Consider the following 19,285-nt stretch of genomic DNA (forward strand, 5'->3'; position numbering starts at 1 on the left):
GCACATGTCACAGGTTCAAAGTGCTCAGCAGCATGGCTGGGGCTTTGGTCCCTTTTTCTCCATGCCACATCCAGCCTCACCTTGCCCCACAGATCCTCACAGGCTCCCTGGATGTCACTGTCCACACCAAAAAGCCATCAGGCCTGGACAGTCTGCTGTGTTAGATGGAGTCCAGACAGAGCCAAACTCCTCCAGTCTTTCCTCTGGGGCCCTGTGCAGCTGAATTGACACTCCTGTGACTGATTTCTTCCAGTCTGAACTATTTCCCTTGATGATCTGCCCTAATGGAAAAACAGCTTTTCCACCTTTCAAATGAAAGCAAGATAAAAAATGCCTTCCTGGTTCAAAAAGCATGTGGAAATGCTGCCAAAGAATATGCATGTTAATAGCATATCCTTTGTATGAGAAGACAGTGCTGAAATTTCAAGTGATCTCCCCAGAATACAAACAATACCCAGAGAATGGCAAGGAGATTAAAATAATCCTTGGGAAGCCATTCAGTTTTCATGGCTTTTGTCAAATAAATAAATAAGTACAAATTAGCAGTGTATTACAGTCTTCTGAAAGCTGATGTTTTCACCCTAAAGGATTCCTCTCTGCAGTTAATAAAAACTACTTGCATAGATAGCAGGTCCCTGAGGCTGAGGCATTATTTCTAAAATAAATTGCTTATTTGAAAAATCACAGGGAAATCATTGTGTTTGTGATGTTTGAAGACTTTTCTAATTAATCCAGGAGCATGAGGGGAAGGCACAGATTCCCTTGCCAGAACAGGGTTTCTCCAAGTGCTGACAGTACAAAACTGAGCCTGCAGCCCTGAGGAGTGTGGGGGTTTGTTCCAGAGGAGAATGACTTGGTGATGCTCCTAAGACACTTTTTTCCACCAACCAGCAATCAACCCAGCTGTTTGTTTTGCTGGAATCAGAATCAGGGAATGCAGCACTGAAGCCACCTCCACAACAGAAGATATTTCTGTAGAGAGGGACAAATCTGCCTTCTCTGGGGCAGGGGAGCATATTCCCTTTTCCCACAGAGGGAAGTGATGCTGCCTTGACACCCCCTGAGCATTCCTTGGCTGGGAGCTGCAGGCCCAGAGCAGCTTCAGAAACCTGCAAGAACTTCACCATGATTTTTTCTTTCTTCTGGTTAGAAAAAAGAAAAAGAGACACTGGCATTCCCAAGACAGGGAGCTGACATCCTCGCTCAGAAAACCCACCTCCTGTGCTTTGGGAGTCCTCTGCACATGCTGGCACTTCCCTGTGGAGCTCCCCCCTGGGATTTGCAGCCCAGTGCCCAGCTCAGCCCTGTAGAAGATCCCTGGGGCTGTGGCACTTCCACAGGGCACCACACCACACATCCAGATGAGTCCTGCAGCCCCTCCAGGACAGGGCTGTCCCTTAAAGACACTATGACAAGGTCCAGGATCTCTTTTGGGCTTTGATTTGTTGAAAGGAGAATATTCTGCATTAGTTAAAGTCTGTGATGAACCTGCCATGAGTTATTCCTTGGAGGAAGCCATGGGCAGATTTGGAGATCAGAGAAGTCCACACAGGAAGACAACATTCTCCTTTTGGCCTGAAAATGCCTGAGTTTGTGAGTGACCAAACAACCAGCCCCTTGGCTGCTGGGCTGAGGCTGCCTCAGGGATTTTGGGACACACCACGGAGCAAACACAGCACAAGGTACATGGGCTGCACCTGGAGATCCTGTGTGTTCCCACACAGCTCCTGGAGGTACAGGTCATTCTTGGCAGGAGCCACTCCTCCACTCCCTCCACCACTTCCTGCCACCTGTGAACTCAGCCTGCTGGAAAAGAAGATAAAAGTAAATGGGAACACTTGAAAATTTCTATAGGATGGAGCAATTTCAGGATACTGATATGTGGAAATGACTGTGAACCCTACTGTATTTACTTCAGCAAGAAAAACAAAACCACCTCCCCAACAACAACAACAGCAAAAAAAAAAAAAAAAAAAAAAAAAAGCAACCAGAAGCAAAATAACAAAACCAGGTTTCCCATTTTTAAACTGATTCAATTAAAATACAAATAAATATGGGGCCCTGCTTTGTAAATGTGTATTTATAGAGACCATTTATAGAGACCACCCTCTCACCCTTCATCTCTGCCAGACTAAACAAGCTGCTTCAGCTGCTTCTCTGACACACTCCCCATCGTGCAGCCTCTCTAAGTCTGTGAGTGTTCTGGATGCTGCCTCACCCACGGCTTCTGCAAGCTTGATCCATCCATCCCTTCTCCTCTTGGAAACACTTGTTCTCTGCAGAAACTTTTTCTCTAAGGACCTTCCAACCCTTTTGCAATTGAGGATTTTGCTTTCCATCTTTTGTCCTTCTGCAGCCCAGTCTCTTGTCACACTAGTGACAGCTGAGGGGCACAGCCCATCACAGGCATGGCTGAAGCAGAAGATGCACTTGGATCTGTTCATCTCCCTGTTCCTAAAATCCCTGCCCAGCTCCTGGAGGCAGGCAGAGGGAGACCATGTTGCTCTGCCATGAATACAGGTCATGAGAGAGGTGCAGGTGGGCAGGATATCCTCAGACTTCTTTTTATTAGCTGGGAACCACATTGGCTTGCCCACTCATGTCTTATCCCAGATCCAGGCCTTGCCATGGACAGGACTGAGAATTTAAATCACCAGCTTTACCCATCCCATTCCACTGGCTGTGCTGGGATTTCCCAAAATGTGCTGGAGTGGTGTACATGGAGACAGAGAGAAGGGCAGTGGGGAAGCCCATGGCCTCCTTTGGTTAATGGTCCTTGCAGTGGGCAGCACAGTATATTTTTACTCATTAAATCAAAGTGCCTGCTCCTTGCCCTTCAAGTCCCCAGAGAGCAACTATTTCTGATAACAGTCAGTCCCCACAGACTCATTAAGCTTTCTGGAAGCTGTTTGCAGAAGCAGGGTGCTAATCTATGAAGATAAGAAGCCAAACCTTTCACTATGAGGACGTTTTTTACTACTTGTCTCCTGCTCTCCCTTGTAATTTCAAAGGCCAAACCTAAAAACCTATCTAATCTGTCAGAAAGGCCAATCTAATCTATCATAATTAAACACTTTTATGGAGAAAACCGGATTGCAACAGTAGAGAACTTGTGATTTAGCACATAAAAGAGATGGAAAAAATGTCTCTGAAATGACAAACAATACAAAATCTGCTTTCCCAAAAGAACAGATTAGCTGGTGACACAAATAAATAAGTAAATGCAGTTAAAACTGCTTAGGTTTATGGCAAGAGGTGCAGAAAATGCCTGAGACTTGCCAGTGATAGCCTTTTATGGCAGAAGTAGATTTTATTTGACTTACATTGAAATGAACCTTCACCTACTCTGGGAGCTCTGGGACCCAAGTGCCTTGAAAGCAAACCATGCAAGGTCTGTTCTGGGCTTGGAAAACCATTAAAAGGTGGTGGGTGAAGAGAGGGGTTGGTGTTTAATATAGGAAGCATGATGGGGAGAAGATTAGTACTCATATAGTCCATGGAGAAAAATGGGCTTTTCCAGAAGATAATCAAAGACAGGGAAAAAATCCAGCTCAAATATCCTTGTGGAGCAATTCTCAACATTTCCCTCTCCAGGCAAAGACCTGGGAGAGATGGAACTTCTCCCTGCAGACACAGAATTGTTTGCTCCATCATTTCTACCTGAGTAGGGAAAGCAGAGGCCTGGCCACATGAGTTTTGGATGCTCTGGAATATCCAAAGTCTGAGCCCTGCTTGCACCCACAAGGTGCTCAGGGGGTTCAGAGCTGCCCACAGCAGCAGCAGGGCTCTGGCACCCTGGGTGCCATGCTGAGCAAGGAGTCTGATTTCAACAAGGGGAAACTTGTCATCATTGCAGACAGATTAATTAGGCTTGGCAGGTTTCTCACTCGTTGCAAGTGAGATCTGTTGCCATGAAAATGAGGCGGGGAAGAGGCACGGGGTGATTTGTACAGGGGATATATTTGCCTTGCTTGTCTGTGCAGCCTGGGCACTGGTTGGAAGTCAGGGTCCAAAGCTTGGTCTGTGCACGGCCAGGGCTGAAGATGGCATTGGGATGCAGCAATACTTTCTTCCCTCAGCAATTCTTTGCATTGCTCTAATATGTGTTCATCCAGGGATTAACTCACAGTGCCACAGGTGAGCTGCCAGGCCACCAAAGTGCAGCATGAGCCATGGGTGGCACCAGCTCCCTGCAGAGCAAATGTCCCCAGAGCAGGGCAGGGATGCTGAGCCTGGCTGTGCCTGCAAGGGGACGAGGGCACCACGGTCCCACCTGCACAGCAGGACATGTGCCCCAACCCCTCCAGTGGCATTTAGGTTAGAAATCTGCTCTTCAGCTGCACTGAGCACTTCCAGATTCCCAGCATTTGAAGGGAGATTTGGCAGGGCTAGCTTGTGTTTGATTTTATTGCAGAGGCCATAACATTTGGGCCTTTTTATGCAGCTTTTGGCTGGTGTTGAAGCAATTTCTGTCTGTTTCTTCTTTCTCTTCCTCCTCTCCCTTGCCATCCATGGTGGGAGGCTGACAAAAGTCAGTGACTCAGCCCTAGAAGAGAATGGAAAACTCCAACAGGGCTTTGAACTGAAATGCAGGCAAGGAAGGAGAGACCCAAGGGAAGGTTGGAGAAAGGGATTGTAATGATAAAAAACATGAACAGAGCAAATAAATGCTCTATTTGAATAAGGAAGCAAGAATAGCTTCTTCTACGTCACTTCTACTTCACAGGCTGGGGAAAGATAAATTTGCATACTAAAAAAATCCCAAATTTTTTTAACAAACAAGGCATTTCAGAAGCTGCAGAACTATAGCCTGATTAAGCACAAATTTGTGTCTTCTGTACCCTTATGAGCACCTTCTTTCTCTGTGGCTCTTACCAAGCAAGAGACTGTCTTGGGGCTAAAAATGTGAGCAGAGAGACAAGCAGGAAAGAAAATAAGTGCCCCTAAACTTTATGGGCTGTGGAGACATCATATTAAAATCCAGCAGTGAGTTTGAATGCCAGTGCAGGCCTCAAGCAAAGTCACCCAACAAAGGTGTGCACCCCAGTGCATCCCAGCCTGCAGGGGCAAAGACTGCCCAGTGCACCAGGGAGGTGGCATCCAGCCCAGAGACACAGGTTTGTCCTGAGGACACCAAAGGACCTCTGATACCACTGGCAGGGTGCTGCACCTGGGGTCCCTGCGGCCACATGGACACACAGCCTCCCCTCCAAACCCAGATCTGTCCCTGCAGCAGTACCAGGGTGCTGCTCCAAAACTAAAGCCTCTCCTTCTATCAGATTCCCACACGTCTGTGGCAGCACATTTCTCCCTCTCTCTGGATTTTTCATTGAGGTGCACAGAGAGAAATGAAAGAGAAAACAATTTATAATTCTGCTCCTTGTTTTTCTCATGTGGAATGTGTTGGGAGAATTGTTTACCTGGAGTGAGTGCTTGGTTGGATTCTGGTGAGGATTGTCCAACCCACTGGGGCTGGACTCTGGAGAGAGGGTCTCGAGTTAGAGAAAGTAGTATGTAGTTTTAGTATCTTCCTTTATATAGTATATTAATGTATTTTAGCATAGTTACAATAAAGAAATCATTCAGCCTTCTGAATTGAGTCAGACATCATCATTTCTTCCCATTGGGCTCGCCTGCGTTTACAATACAGATCACCCAGGGGCTTTGCAAGGTTTTCAGTTTCTCAGAACAGCCAGCTTCTCTTCGACCCCAGGCCCTTGTGTACACCCCAAGCATTCACTGTGATGGGTGTGAGGATATCCCAACACCAAATTACTCAGCTGTTTGCTGCTCTGGGTCCTTGACACGTCTGTGCAGCACACCATGGAAAAATTTCCAAGTCCAAATGTGCCATTTTGGGCTGTGGGTCTCCCTCAATGCCTGATTGTGCAGAGGAAGGGTGACAACCAAGGCATTGTCCTGGCCAGCATTTCTCACTGCTCTGGGACCCTGGCTGAGCTGGACCCACTCTAAAGAGCTGTTGTCTTTTGCTTGCCACCACACCACCATAACATATCTCACACATCCATGGCAGCCTACTCGCTTCCCATTCACAAATTCCTGCGCTGAATAACACCAAAGAGTTAAGGCTTTGTCAAAAGGTTGAGCTCTGGGAAGGGACACTGGAGGGAAAATGGCTTTCAATGCAATGGGAGCATAGACAATGCTGTTTTGTAACTGCGCCGTTTGATGTGCAATGACAGGAATTAATCATTTTACTTAACAGAATTACTCTTTGTTATGTAAACTTTGTAAAGTCAGTCTCATGTGACCTCTTTCAATTAGGAACAAATTGTTTAAAACTGTCTTCTTTCTGAAGGCCCCAGTATTCCTAGGAGCGACCTCGGGGATGGGTTGTCATTTCACCCTGGAGTACTCACAGCTGCGCAGTTCCACACCAAATGGAGACCAAAATGTGCAGAATTACTCTTCTTTTTTTTTTTTCTTTTTCTTTTTTTTTTCCACAGAACAAGCAATCCCTCTGCGCTTATTCTAATATGGGGTGAACATTTGTTTCCCATTTCGTTTCCAGTTCTGACAGAGCTGGATATGTTTTTATAGGTTTCTCATCACCTCAATCTGCAAGCACCTCAGCAGTGAGAACAGACGTGCATCCTGAGAGCCCCTTGGAGAAAAGGAAGCATTTTCCATCTACCAAGAGAGAACCCAGACCAGAAAAGATGAAGGACCCCATCATTAGCAAATGAAAATCATTTTTTCACCAAAAAAAAGAAAAAAGTGGAGCTAATGTAATGCAGAAAGTCTGTAGCAGGGCCAAGAAGAGCCTCCAGAGGTCCACGATTTTCCCCCCAACATCTCAGGCTCCTCTCCTTGTTCCCATAACCTTGAGAGCTGCTGCAGCTCCCTTTGCTGCCAAACAGCTTCACACAAACTATTTGACCTGGGAAAGGCTGGAAGTGTCCTCTGTTACACACAGGGGTGCTCAGACTTTGCTGTATTGGCCATATTAATGCACAAAGGGAGGCTGCCAGGCTGGTGTGGGCACCACAGATTTGCTCTCAAAGCTGCTTGCAGAGGTGAGGCAGCAGCAGCAGCCTCAGGATGTGCATGCCCTGACAATGCTGGGGGTAACTGAGCCACTCCTGATGGGCTGTGAGCTCAGCCTTCCCTGGAGATCCCATTTCACCTCTGCTGCCCATGGAGGTGGCTGCCCATGTTCCCGCTCCAGTCTTGTTTCTCTGAGTGGAAAACTCATTGCACCTCATAACCTCTCTCAGCAGCATCAACAGGCCAAATTTTTTGTCCTCTTAATGCTGTGTTCGGCTAATAACCAGCCCTGATTGCTCTGGGTGATAAAAGCATTTGCTCTGGGTGTTTCCCATGCATAAAGCAAGGTTTATTCTGGGTCCAGGCACCTTCAAAGGGTGGCTGTGCAGCTTTAGTTAAGAGCCCAGTCCGAGGTTACTCTGCTGCTTAGCTTTGAAGGGTTTCGGCTGAACTTTGATCTCGTTTCCCTGCCTGCCCTGCCCAGCAGCATTAAGAAAAGCCAACCTGCCTTGTCCAGACAAGGAGAAGGATCACATCCAAGAGCTTTCAAGTTGAATTGAGCCATTATACACATCCCCTGAAATCAAACATGGTCAGAGATTGCTGAAGGAGCAGTGACAGCGGCGCCCGTCAGCTGAGCTTGTCCCTCACATGGCAATGCCCTACAGCTCCCTGGATGAGGTTGTAGACAGTGAGGGTCAATCTTTTCTTCCAGGTGACAAGTGACAGAACAGGAAGAAACAGCCTGAAGTTGCATCAGGAGAGGTTTAGACTGGATATTAGGAGGTATTTATTCACTGAAAGGGTGGTCAGGCATTGGAACAGGCTGCCTGGGGAAGTGGTGAAATGACCATCCCTGAAGTGTTCAAAAAGCAGGTAGATGTCATACTTAAGGACATGATTTAGTGGTGGGCTTGGCAGTGTTAGGTTAATGATTGCACTCAATAATCTGAGAGTTCTTCTCCAGCTTTTATTACTATGTAAGTCTGTACTGGCCCATATGGACTTCCCCGACCTGCAAACCACCAGCATGACTGGTATGACCTGGGACTCACTCACAGCTTACCCCAGTGTAAAGTGAGGAATCTGTGGGGTCTGCAAGGCTGGATTGAAGCTGCAGCCACAGCCCAGTTCAACAGCAGCCCAGGGTTGCCCCAGGAATTCAACCAGTGCAGTAGGTTTTTCTCAACATCTTCCCATGGCAGTAGCTGAACACACCCCCAGCACCTCCAGGTGAAGGGTGCAGAAGGATGAAGCCCAAGGAGATTAAGCAGGTGCATGAAGGGGCCTGGGGAGCCTGCAGCATGGCTCATATCACAGCTGACATCCCCAGGGACACCCATGTGCCTTTGCAGGATGCTGTCACAGGATGGAAACTTCGTGGGCTCATGCTCTGCAATAAACCATGCTGCAAACCAAACCCCACGAGCAGCAGCTTATTGAATAGGCAGGCTGCAAAGATCTGCAGCAGCTAATAATAGTGTCTTCCTCTAACAAACTCATTAGCTTCTGGAGCAGTGAAATCATCTCTGACATATCCCTCTTGATCACTGTGGCTGTATCTTGTGTTTCTATCGAGGCATTACTAATAGCTTATATTCATTGTGGTATTTCAATATGGGATTTACTCCCACTCTGCAAAACAGCCCTGGTTCACCCCCAGGGAATAAAAACAACAGCAGCTATCGGAAGTGTTAAGTAGTTGAGAATTTTTCTCCTCTGTTGTTTTTGCCAGTCTTTTACATCATTTCATCAGTTCTTTGTGGAAAGGAGCCCTTCCTCCCTGGGACAGAGGCTGTGTGTGCTGGGCAGAGCCTGTCCCAGGGGAGCAGCTGGGCTCAGCACTGCCCCAGCATCGAGGAGAGGAAAGTGCCTTGGGTGCACCATGGGTGGCAATGGGCTTTTATCTTGGCACTACCACAAAAATATCCCTGCCAACAACAGCCAGTGCTTTTGACCCCCTTGAGCCACGGAAATCAGCCTAATGATGGGGAACCAAGCACTGATCCCATGAAAGAATAAGGCTTCAGCCCATGAGACCAAACTACCTCACAACTGAAACAGCAGACGAGAGGATGCCCACTCTGCAAAACCACTCCTCAGCCTTTAGTGTCTTTCTCAGTCCTTTTCAGCCTTCTGTAATACTGCATTTACATCCACAGCCTTCATGTCCAGTGATGTTCAGATACTCCTGCAGACCCGGAGCACGCTCGCTGCTCTCTGGAAGCCACCAGCACTGCTCACACCATCTGAGAGTACTGCAGTTCCCTTCAGCTGCAGCATGGGTGTTGGTAGCATTAACACAAAGTGTGGACACTCTCCAGCCCCAGCTTGGATCCTGTGGATGGAGCCAATGGTTATCAGCAGAGTCTGCCATCATCCCAGCCTCCTGCCATGTTTTTTGTTACAAGCTCCATTCCTCAAGGGTTTTATTTTCACTAAGAATTATTCATAACTTATATTTATTTGCTCAGTGTCAGTTAGATGTCTGCTTTTCTGCCTGGACTATCTTTAGCTTCCAAAATATTTTGCAACCCAGGGAAGTATTTGAGCAACTTTTCTGAGAAGAAAGAAGTCAGAGCATCAGCACACAGAAGCTGTCCTGTTTGCTTTTTCTCTTTTCTGTGTGGGGGCATCCACGACGTGTCCCGAAATGACTGAGCAAGGCTTGTACCCAAGGTAAGATTAGTGGGTCTCATGGAAATAGGATGGGCTTGGCAGCACACAGCCATGCACAGCCCAGCTCAGAGTTTTTCACTAAAGAAGGATTTCCATCTAATGCCCAGGGAGGGAATGTGAATAATACTGAACTCCCAGAAAAGTTGCAGGATTAGTTTTCTCTTTTTGTTGTCACTGAGACAGTTGTTTGCTTTAATGTTTGCCATGTGGTTTAGGTCCTGGTTTTCCTTCTCAAGCATTTTCCTTTAAGAATTAGTGCCTGCACTATTTGCAGGCAATCATTAGCATGTTAACTTCTATTTTGCATATGCAAATTAGCTGTTAGCCTTTTCTATTTTAATTTTAGCACATAAAAATAGAAAAGGCAAAGAAAATAACAGGAATATATTGCATTATAAACAATGTTATGTTATATTATCATATAATATGGGATATTTTGGAAAGTGTTTCACACAGAGGCTCAGGCATTAATGGTTGGAAGTCTCCTTTGAGATAATTGAGCAGGAGAGGTTTGACAGTGTCTGTCTAGGACTGGCACAGTCCCCAGGCACCCATCTTCCCATGCAGGCTGTCACATTGCAGAGGAGCTCTGGTGAATGCAGCCCAGGGTCTGCTTGGACCATAAGCATCACTCAGAGCGGGGATAACCCCTCCCAGTGACCTTCAGAGGCTTCTGCCACTTATGAGGACAACTCACTGGGAGCTGGATCTTCTCAAGCATCCCAGCACACACGGGTAGACCTCTCTGGGATTGTGCTGATGCCCAGCTCCATCCAGAGCCTCTCCTCAGGGTGCTGCAGAGCTGGCAGGACCATTACCTCTGCTCACCAAAGCCCTGCCTGTGTGTGTGTGAGCGAGGGGGACACACAGCACGCTGCAGAACAGCCCAGTGGAGCTTGTCATCCTTAATGAGATTACAGTGCCCTAATCTCACAGCAAATCCAATTGTCATGCTGTGCACACCGACACGGGCCGAGGGAGCGCATGGGGCACAGCCGGGCTCTGCAGCACGGGAGATCCACTCGTTTGGTGTCTCCTGAAGCCAGACAGGAGGGGCTGGAGGTGGATTTGCCTCAGACCCTGTCACTGGGAGCAAGTGTCACCATGCAGGAGAGGGCAAGGAAGCCCAAGCAAGGCGCACCTCCGGCAGGGAGCAGAGCGCGGCTCTTGGCGCGCTGTCCGGCACGAACAGCTGTGCTGTTTTCTACGGGGTTATGCAACTGCTTTGTTCCCAAATAATATAACCAGTGTTATGTTTAAATTCATACCAAATCTTGTTTATCTTGCTGCAGTTCCACTGAGAAATCATGTGTGAAATTTTAGTGGGGCCTGAGGATCGCTGGCCACAACCGCAGCGCTCGCTGCCTTGCACGGATCCTTCTGGGCAGGCTGGGGGCTCTTCCAGCCCTCCAGATAGGGAGTGGGTTCTGCTCCTGCTTGGGGGCACAGCCTCTCAGCTGATCACAGCTTGTCCTGTCTCAATAAGGGCTGAAATCCCAGAGCAACATTCCTGTGGTGAAACCCTGTTGCCTGATCAATGCGCACATGGAGCAGAAGATGTGATGAGATGATGAGATGAGATTGAGATGAGATGAGATGAGATGAGATGAGATGAGATGAGATGAGATCATGAGATGACATGAGATGATGAGATGAGGGAAAGGGACTCCCCAAAAAGACCCAGTAGGAAGAGCAAGTGTCCAAACCACAGAACATCCCTCAACCTAAGGGAGACCTTTCATCTCCTGGTGAGCCCAAAGCAACAATTACATCTACCACTGGCTGATCTGACAAAACAGCCACATTTCTTTTCATGCACTCATCAGAAACATGGTAAAATGCCAAAGTCCTGCTTTGAGTGAGGAAAAGAAGTTCTTGTAACCTCTCTGAGCTCCTGCTGCAGCCAAACCCACACTCCTGTGAAATGGAGGTACAAACTCAGTGTCTATGGCACCGCTGGAGGTGGGAACAGCATCCCTGCATGGGCTGGGCAGAAACTGCACGGGAAGTGATGTGTGTGCAACTGAATTTTAGGAGTCCCAGCCCAACTGTTCAGCTACACATTTAGGACAAAGTTGCAATAACCAGAGAGGCTTTTGAACTTGGGAACAATAGGAGCTATTTTCAATGGGTGAATAATGTTGAAAATCTGTCCCTTCATGTCAGCTCGCAGAATCATCATTTTTCCCAGAAAATAATATAAAAGTTTAATTTTTTTCTCAATGGATTTCAATGCAACATTTACTCTGAGACTGTTTATTCGTCATCCAAGAATAACAGGGAGACATGCTGAAAAGGGACAAGATGATCTTTATCATTTTAAATAGAGCAGTTCTGATTTTTTTGAACCATCTCACTGTAGTTCTGCATGCTTAAATGCATGCCATAAAAGCAGTTTTATGAAATAATTTATTTTCATGTTTTGCGTCACATGCCTTTGATGAAGAGAAATAAAACTGAAACTCACCGATACTGCTACTGTTGGTGTAAAAAATAAAATAATTTGTTTTCTATGCAAAAATGAAGCATGTCGAAAGTAATGTACTTCAGGAGGCTGTTTTGATGTTTAAAGGAAAAGAAACATTATTCAACTGGATTCTTTTTCATGGTAATAATTTACAAATGTTCACTGAAGGCCTAAATATTGTAGGAGACACGTATTTTGACTGGCATAATATTTTGACACTACTAAAAAAACTTTCTGAATAGACATTTTAGAAATCCAACTTGGAATGGAAACTAATTTTGAAACACTGGAATCTCTCTGATTTGAAAGTAGGTCTCCTCATTATTCAGTGGAAGTATCTCTTCTTAATTAAAAGAATACTTAGAAGCATTTTTCATAGCCTGGCAGCAGTGTACTGGGCAAATAATGAATCTTGCATTGTCTTTTTGGCAGTGTAGCCCTTTCCTGCAGCACCACTTGGACAAAAGTTTATCCCTGCATGAACTAGGAGCGGGCTCTGCTAAAATAAATTTCTGATGCGGATATATTACAAGGACTGAAATTTTATTGTCACAAAAGCAGCTTTGCACAACAATTAGAAAATAGCAGCTTATTTAATCCTGTGTTCCATGAACATGGGTCTTATTTTGTCAGCTCAGAGATACCATCCTGCCCACGTCAGACTGTGCTTGCAGTATTTCCTTTTTTGCTTCTTGTTGTGCACATTTAAACATCTGTTTTCCATTACTGACACCCCGAAATGCAACTTGCCACTGTAGCACAGGCAAAAGCATTGAGGATGGCCATGAAACTCCAGCTTTTGTGTAGAACAGATAAGATTATTTAAACTGATAAAACCTCACACAGTCTCAGGGTCACTGATGTTGCCCACTTCTCTTTATGAGCTAGTTTTGGCCAATGGTCTCCTGCTGATCTTGTTGCTTGTAACCTCCTGCCCAGTGATGATTTCAGCTGCTTCTTGCCATCATTCTGCTGTGATTAGAAATGGTCATCTAGTAACAGGTCTGAAACAGATGGATGGGCAGAGCTTATCTCTCAAACAGACGTGGGCAGGGTTTGCTGGTGCAATTCCATGAGTGATCAGCTGTGACCTCCATTTCTGTGCTGCATCCTCTGACACCAGCTTGGTACAACAGGAGTTGTACCACTGTGTCCATGCCAGAGTCCCACCCTGCATCACCTTCACCTCACGGCTCAGCACAAGTTGTTGCTGGTACAAGAGGGAGTAAGGAGGTGACAGCAGGGGAAACAACAGTGTCCTTTGGTGATGTTCTGCGCATGGAGGAGTTTTGCTTTAACTTAAGGGATTTCTGCACTAGAAATCCTTTAAATTAAAGCAAAAGGCAACGATGGGGATGTCAGCTCCCTGCAATGTTCATCCTTTTAGGGGCAACAGCAAAGCAGAGCTGGAGCAAACTGCATTTTCCCCATAGTGACAACGGCAGCTGCTTCCCAAAGCTTCTGGATGGCTGCTGTCCTTAAAAACCACCTGCTGCTGCACAGCCCAGGGCTGGGCTCATGGCACATCTGCCAGCCACGCACCCAGCAATTTCCTGTCACATTTCCACTGCCATGGGAGAAGGTTAGAAATGCTGCTCCTCTGCACTAATTAATGCTGTAACTCGACACAGCCCTATTTCGGGCCAGCCCTTTCTCACGCTTTGTAGCCCAAATGCTTTCCCTGCCTGTTCCAGCACTTGCTTCTCCTCTGACAGGACAGGGCAGAGTCCAGTGAGCAGTTTCCACCTCCCTTCAAGGCACTGCCACACTGGCAAGCAGAGAGAAAGTCCCTTGAGTTTAAACTTGAACAGAACTGACTGAATGGGGCTGACTTCTAGCACAAGTTCAAGAACAAGGAAATTTTTTATGCATGTTTTGATATGTCCTGGGATAATCTACGGCCTTTTGAGTCCTTTTCTATCCAAAGCAAACTTCAGAACACAACCCTGTCAGATTTCTTGGAATCGTGATGCTGAGTGATTCTACAGATATCCCAAGTGATGCTCTGAGAGGAATGAAAATATTTTCAAATTATGTCCCATTTACCCAGAGATGAAAGTGAACAGTAAATACTGAGTGCTCATTGCATGGGAAGCTTCAGAGCAATTCATTTGTATGTCTGTATTGTGTGTCCTAGTCCCAAAAGAATTCCTTGCATGTTTCTGTAAAATTTAAATAATGCCCACTCTTCAGAAAACAATTTGTTTCACAGCCTTCATATGCTTTTCATAGCATTTGGGGGTAGGGAGTTCTGCTGTTTCTCAGGGTTGCAGTTTATCTGAATTTGCCCATTTTACCAGCACCCAGAGTGTCCTGAGGCACAGCTGCCTGGGCACAGCACAGCCAGGTGTCCCTGCATGGCTGTCCCCATGGCCAGAACAATGTTGTCTGCATCGTGTCCTTCACCCAGAGCAAAGCAAACTGCCCCAAAAATGAGATGGAACTTGCTGGAGACAGGACAGCAGGTTATGTTTCCAAAGCTGAGTTGCTCCCTGTGCATGCAGAGCATGAGGAGCTCCTCATTACTGTCTCAGTGTAAAAGTCAAGAATTACTTTCCCTTATCTGTCTAATCTCCTTGAGGAATTCCTCCTGCAACATTACCATGGAGTAGGGCAGACTTGGTAAAGAACCTCCAAATAAGAAGGTTTTAGCCCAGATTAGCTCCCCTGCACCAGGAACAGAATTTCTTTCACCCCTAAACTCTTGTGGCTGTATCTAACCCTACTGACAGCAAAGAGAAGCTCATTCAGTGTTCCTCTAATGCCAAGTACCCATTTAACATATTCCATTTTCAATACAACCCCTTCAGAAGCTCTGCAAACACCAGCCAAATGGGTCACAGATGAAACTCTGTCTCACAGCTTTTAAACAAATGCTTGACTATGTGTAGGCACAGCTCAGCACCTTTCTCACTGATCCTGGTTTCTGGAGTGTTTAAAGAATTATCTTAGACACCTGCTAGCTAATAATTTGGCTTGGATGAACCTTTCCTTAGCTTCTCCCTTCATCATTGCTAAGGGAAGTCCAAGGGTATTTGCCACAAAGGGGAAGAAGAGAGGACAATGATCTGAAACAACATAATGAAGACATAAACACAGTGGCATTTGTCAAGAAATGTTGTTGTAGGAAACACAGTGTTTGTCTGTTTGTTTACTTCAAAATCACTTTGTTTAGCTGCCAGGGGGACATTGCATGAGGAACTTTCTTTCCAAACGTTGTGTAGATGCCATCAGCCCCCACTCCTTCCTACTCCAGATGAGTTTGTTGCATGTGATTCCCAAGCAGAACGAGTGGTTGAACCTTTCTATTGAACTTGTTCTCTTTCCCATAGTAAAAAACACACGGTCTTGATTCTGGAGAGGACAGCAGCATGTGTGAAAGTCCATCTTTGTTCATCAAAGCACTTAAGCTCATGATTAAGCTAAGAAAACACTTAAGAGCTTTGATAAAAAGGGAGGATCCGATTAATTGGGACCAAAGAGATGCTGCAGTTAATTGATTTCCTTTGAGGGCAGCCTGTATTTTCCCCAAAGGGCTAATACTGTAGTTCTTCTATTCAGCTCTAAAGCTGTTCCAAAGCTGCAGCAAGTTTGATAGAGTTGGCATTTCTTAGAAGCTGTTTATTCACCCATGACCAAAGTATTAAGACTCTCTCTCTCTGCAGTAAATATGCACAAGTGGACACACACTGGGAAATTCTTTGTCTTGTCCTGTTCTGCTGCTGAAGGAAGACACATGGTTTCAATGATGTCTTTGTTATCTGATCAAGCATTCAGTCCAATTTGCAATTTTAATGAAAATCAGACACCTGCACTGCAACTGATCTCCAGTCCCAGGATTAACAACAACAAGGAAAAGAAGCAATCCCCCTTATCGGCAGAACTGAAGCCTCCAGTATCCAGTTACCAGAGCTCAGGCTGTGATTTCAGATGTTACCCAGAAGAAAGGAACTCTTTATCCCTCTTTGGGCAGTGATCTCCTCAGATGGAGAACCAACCCCAAGTGGCCAGCTATGGGTAACATTAGCCTGAGTGCAGAGCCACAGGCTGGGAGCCCTGGATGAACCAAACCTCTGCAAGCTCCAGACTGGCCCTGGGAGCACAAGCATTGCACTGACCACAGAGACAGCTCTCCTTTAAACATCATCTTCCAAAAATTATTACCAGATCATGCAGTCTTTGGTGTTGATTCAAGTTGGTTTTTTTTCTTCCTCCTCTTAAGTCTGTAGGTTTATTTTTAGTCTGTCTTGGATATGAAGATGCCAAACACTGTAGCACTGAGAAGACCCCCAAAATGAAGTTGGAAGGGGATTTGCAAATGGGACAGTGTCCTGGTGTGGGACAGTGTACTGGCCCCAATGCCACCTAGGAGAGGTCCCCCAGCACATCACCTTGTCACAGCTGAGCCTGAGCAATGCCCAGGAGGGAGAATGGGCAGAGGCTGCACAAGGGATGTGCAAACATCAGGGGTGAAGGAGCAGCCCAGCACATGCCCAGTCCCTGTTTGCAAATCCACAGCTCCAAATATGTGCTCCATAACCTCCTCTCCTAAAATGGGAGAAGGATATGGTGTCTGCAAGAAACGGGAAATCATGTAACAGACTACATCAGAGTGTATTCTCCACTCCAAGACGTGAAGAAATCCACTTCCTCGGAGTTTCAGCCAATATTTACTGAAGTGCTTTCCAAAATGTTTCCTGATTTCTCGTCTTGCCTGAAGCCCACTTCTTCCCGTCATCTGGGTTGTTTGTGTTTGCTGGTCTTTTTCACATAGGGAGAGAAGGATAAGAGAAGGAAAGGAGGAAGTAACAACACTTAGTGAGCATCTTCAATGAGTTCATAAACTTTGAAGACTACCCCAAATCAAGCTCTTCTAATAAAATAGGCAATTTTTTCACACAGCCTTTGGTCTTAACACTTGTTTCAATGGAACCCCCACTCTGCTGTGGAGATGCTCAGGCAGATCTGATGACATCAGGGGAGATTTACATGCCAGAACTCTTGGGATGTTCCTTGTTCTGGGAAAAGAGCTTTATCTTCAATAGGACAAGAAGAAATGGCCTCAGATTGCACTGGGGTGGTTTAGGTGAGGAGGTAGGAAAACCTTCACAGAAAGGGCTGTTTTGGAAAGCATTGGAACAGGCTGCCCAGGGAAGTGGTGGTCACCATTCCTGGATTTAAGAGACGTGGAGATGTGGCACTGGGGGAGATGGTTCAGTGGTGATCGTGGCAGTGCTGGGGCAATGCTTGGACTCGATGCTCTTAGAGGACTTTTCCAGCCTGAAGGTTCCCGTGGTTCCATGATCTATTGCACAGCTCAGTTGTCTCCTTTAACTTGAGCTCCCTCTTTTGCCCTGCTGAAGGTAAGTCAGGCAGCTCCGAAGAAAGGGCTTGTCAAATTGTTTCAAGCCGTGGCTCTTTTCCTGTCCTACAGCAAGGCAAACAACTTGGAGACCCCAGGTCACATGTATTGCTGAATTGAGCTCTTTATGTGCCTGGGCTTATGTTTCAGAGAGGCAATGATGCTTTTTATAGCAAGACTATTTTCTATTCAGATCTGAGTTGGGCTCTGCTTCCCTGATAAGGATTCTTCACCCCATTTTGCAAAGGAAATTACACTATTTTGAAACAACATTTGGCCACCCCAGCCTCAGAAAATATTCTTGAAAACACTCTGCGCTTGAACCTACCACCCATGGAATAACAGAGGGAACTTTCTCCCCAGGCTGTTTCTCTTTCAGTGTGGTTTAGGGACAGCCATTCCCCCATGCAGTGGTTTGTGTCCTGTGGTAACACACCCGAGCCCAGCAGGCTGGTGCTGCTGCTGCTGAGAGCATGTACACTCATTTCTAGCATGACCCAGGGCTCGTGTAAGTTGATGGAAAAATTCTTCTGTTGATTCCAGGAGAGCTGGATACCCCTAAAACATCCTTGTGTGTCATTTGGACATAGCAGTGCAAGTGCTACAGAAGTTCTAAAGAAAAGGAGATCCTTAAGAGCCTGTTTGATGTCCTCCTGTTCATCCAAATCACACCCACAGCACCTCAGTTATGTCCCTGCCTCCTGTAAGCACCAAGTCTGAAAAATTATTAAACCACAAAAAATGTATAATCACCATGTTCAGGTCTCTGTAATGTCTTGGATCTCTTCTCCAAGTCCCACTGTCCCTGTGCATGTTGGTTAAGGAGAATTTGGGGAAGGTAGTCAGGAACACAGTGGGACAGTAACAGGCAGTGAAGAGATGGAGTTTGCAAACACCATCCCCAGGTGGGGTTATGTGAAAACTGGATGTTTGTGCCCTAAAGCTAGTCTGTGATCACCCCATGGCCAGGTCTACCCTGCACAGAGTCCTAGGAGGAGTCCTGGAGGCAGTGCAGCTGTGTTGGCTCTTTATCCAGTGAGGAGCTGTTCTGATACTGCCACACTTTCTAACAACCAAAGCTTGACTTTTGACAGTTTCTAGAAGGATTTGTGCCCAGCGTGAGCAGAAGTGACTAATTCAGTTGTGCCTGGCTGATTTCAATGCCCAAAGCTGACCTTGTAATAAAGAAGTTTTAGGAAAATTCTATCCAAAGAGATCTATAAGCTGTCACGGAGAGGATGACACAGGGCTGAACACAGCTCCTGGGAATATTCCCCTTCTCCAGGAAGGGCCAAAGCAGAATCAAGCCTGTCTAAGGGCTCTGCACATGTCCTGGACACCATCCCTGCTCACTTGTCACTGGCTGTGCTCAGCATGTCCCCGTGGGCCATCTGGGTATCTTCCACCAGAGCCTCGAGGGACCATCACCATCCAAAACCAAATCAGCAACTTCAGCTCTGCCTCCATCTAAGGTTTTTAGCAGTTGTGGCGTAACTGTTGGGAGGGAAAAATTTAAAGCTTTGTTTTTATCTCCCTCTCTCTCTGCTCCTTCTTTCTCCCCTTTTGTTTTTAAGCAGGCAAACATCTGCAGAGCACTTTGAGATAACCATAGCAATGACATGAGGACAGTTGGCAGGCACTCTCTGTGCTCCTCAGCTGTGATTCACTGGCCCGAGCAGCCCAGCAAGGAGGGACCTCTCTGCATCAGGACCTTGCTCCGGGGTCAGAGATAGAGCAAGGAGAACGTTCATTGGAGCAGAATGGGGGGA

General features: G+C 46.4%; 1 long non-coding RNA gene across 2 annotated transcripts in view; it reads left to right on the forward strand.

Moving 5' to 3' along the window:
* The first annotated feature begins 8,826 nt into the window (after nucleotides 1-8,826).
* LOC146766236 (uncharacterized) overlaps nucleotides 8,827-19,285 on the forward strand; it is a 29,419-nt gene continuing 18,960 nt past the window's right edge. For both annotated transcript variants that reach the window (XR_014958108.1, XR_014958109.1), the window contains exon 1: nucleotides 8,827-9,687. This is a non-coding gene — a long non-coding RNA (uncharacterized LOC146766236). The remainder of the gene's footprint in view (nucleotides 9,688-19,285) is intronic.

The sequence above is a fragment of the Lonchura striata genome, chromosome 12 (assembly GCF_050655825.1).
Source record: "Lonchura striata isolate lonStrDom1 chromosome 12, ASM5065582v1, whole genome shotgun sequence".
Lineage (NCBI taxonomy): Eukaryota > Metazoa > Chordata > Aves > Passeriformes > Estrildidae > Lonchura > Lonchura striata.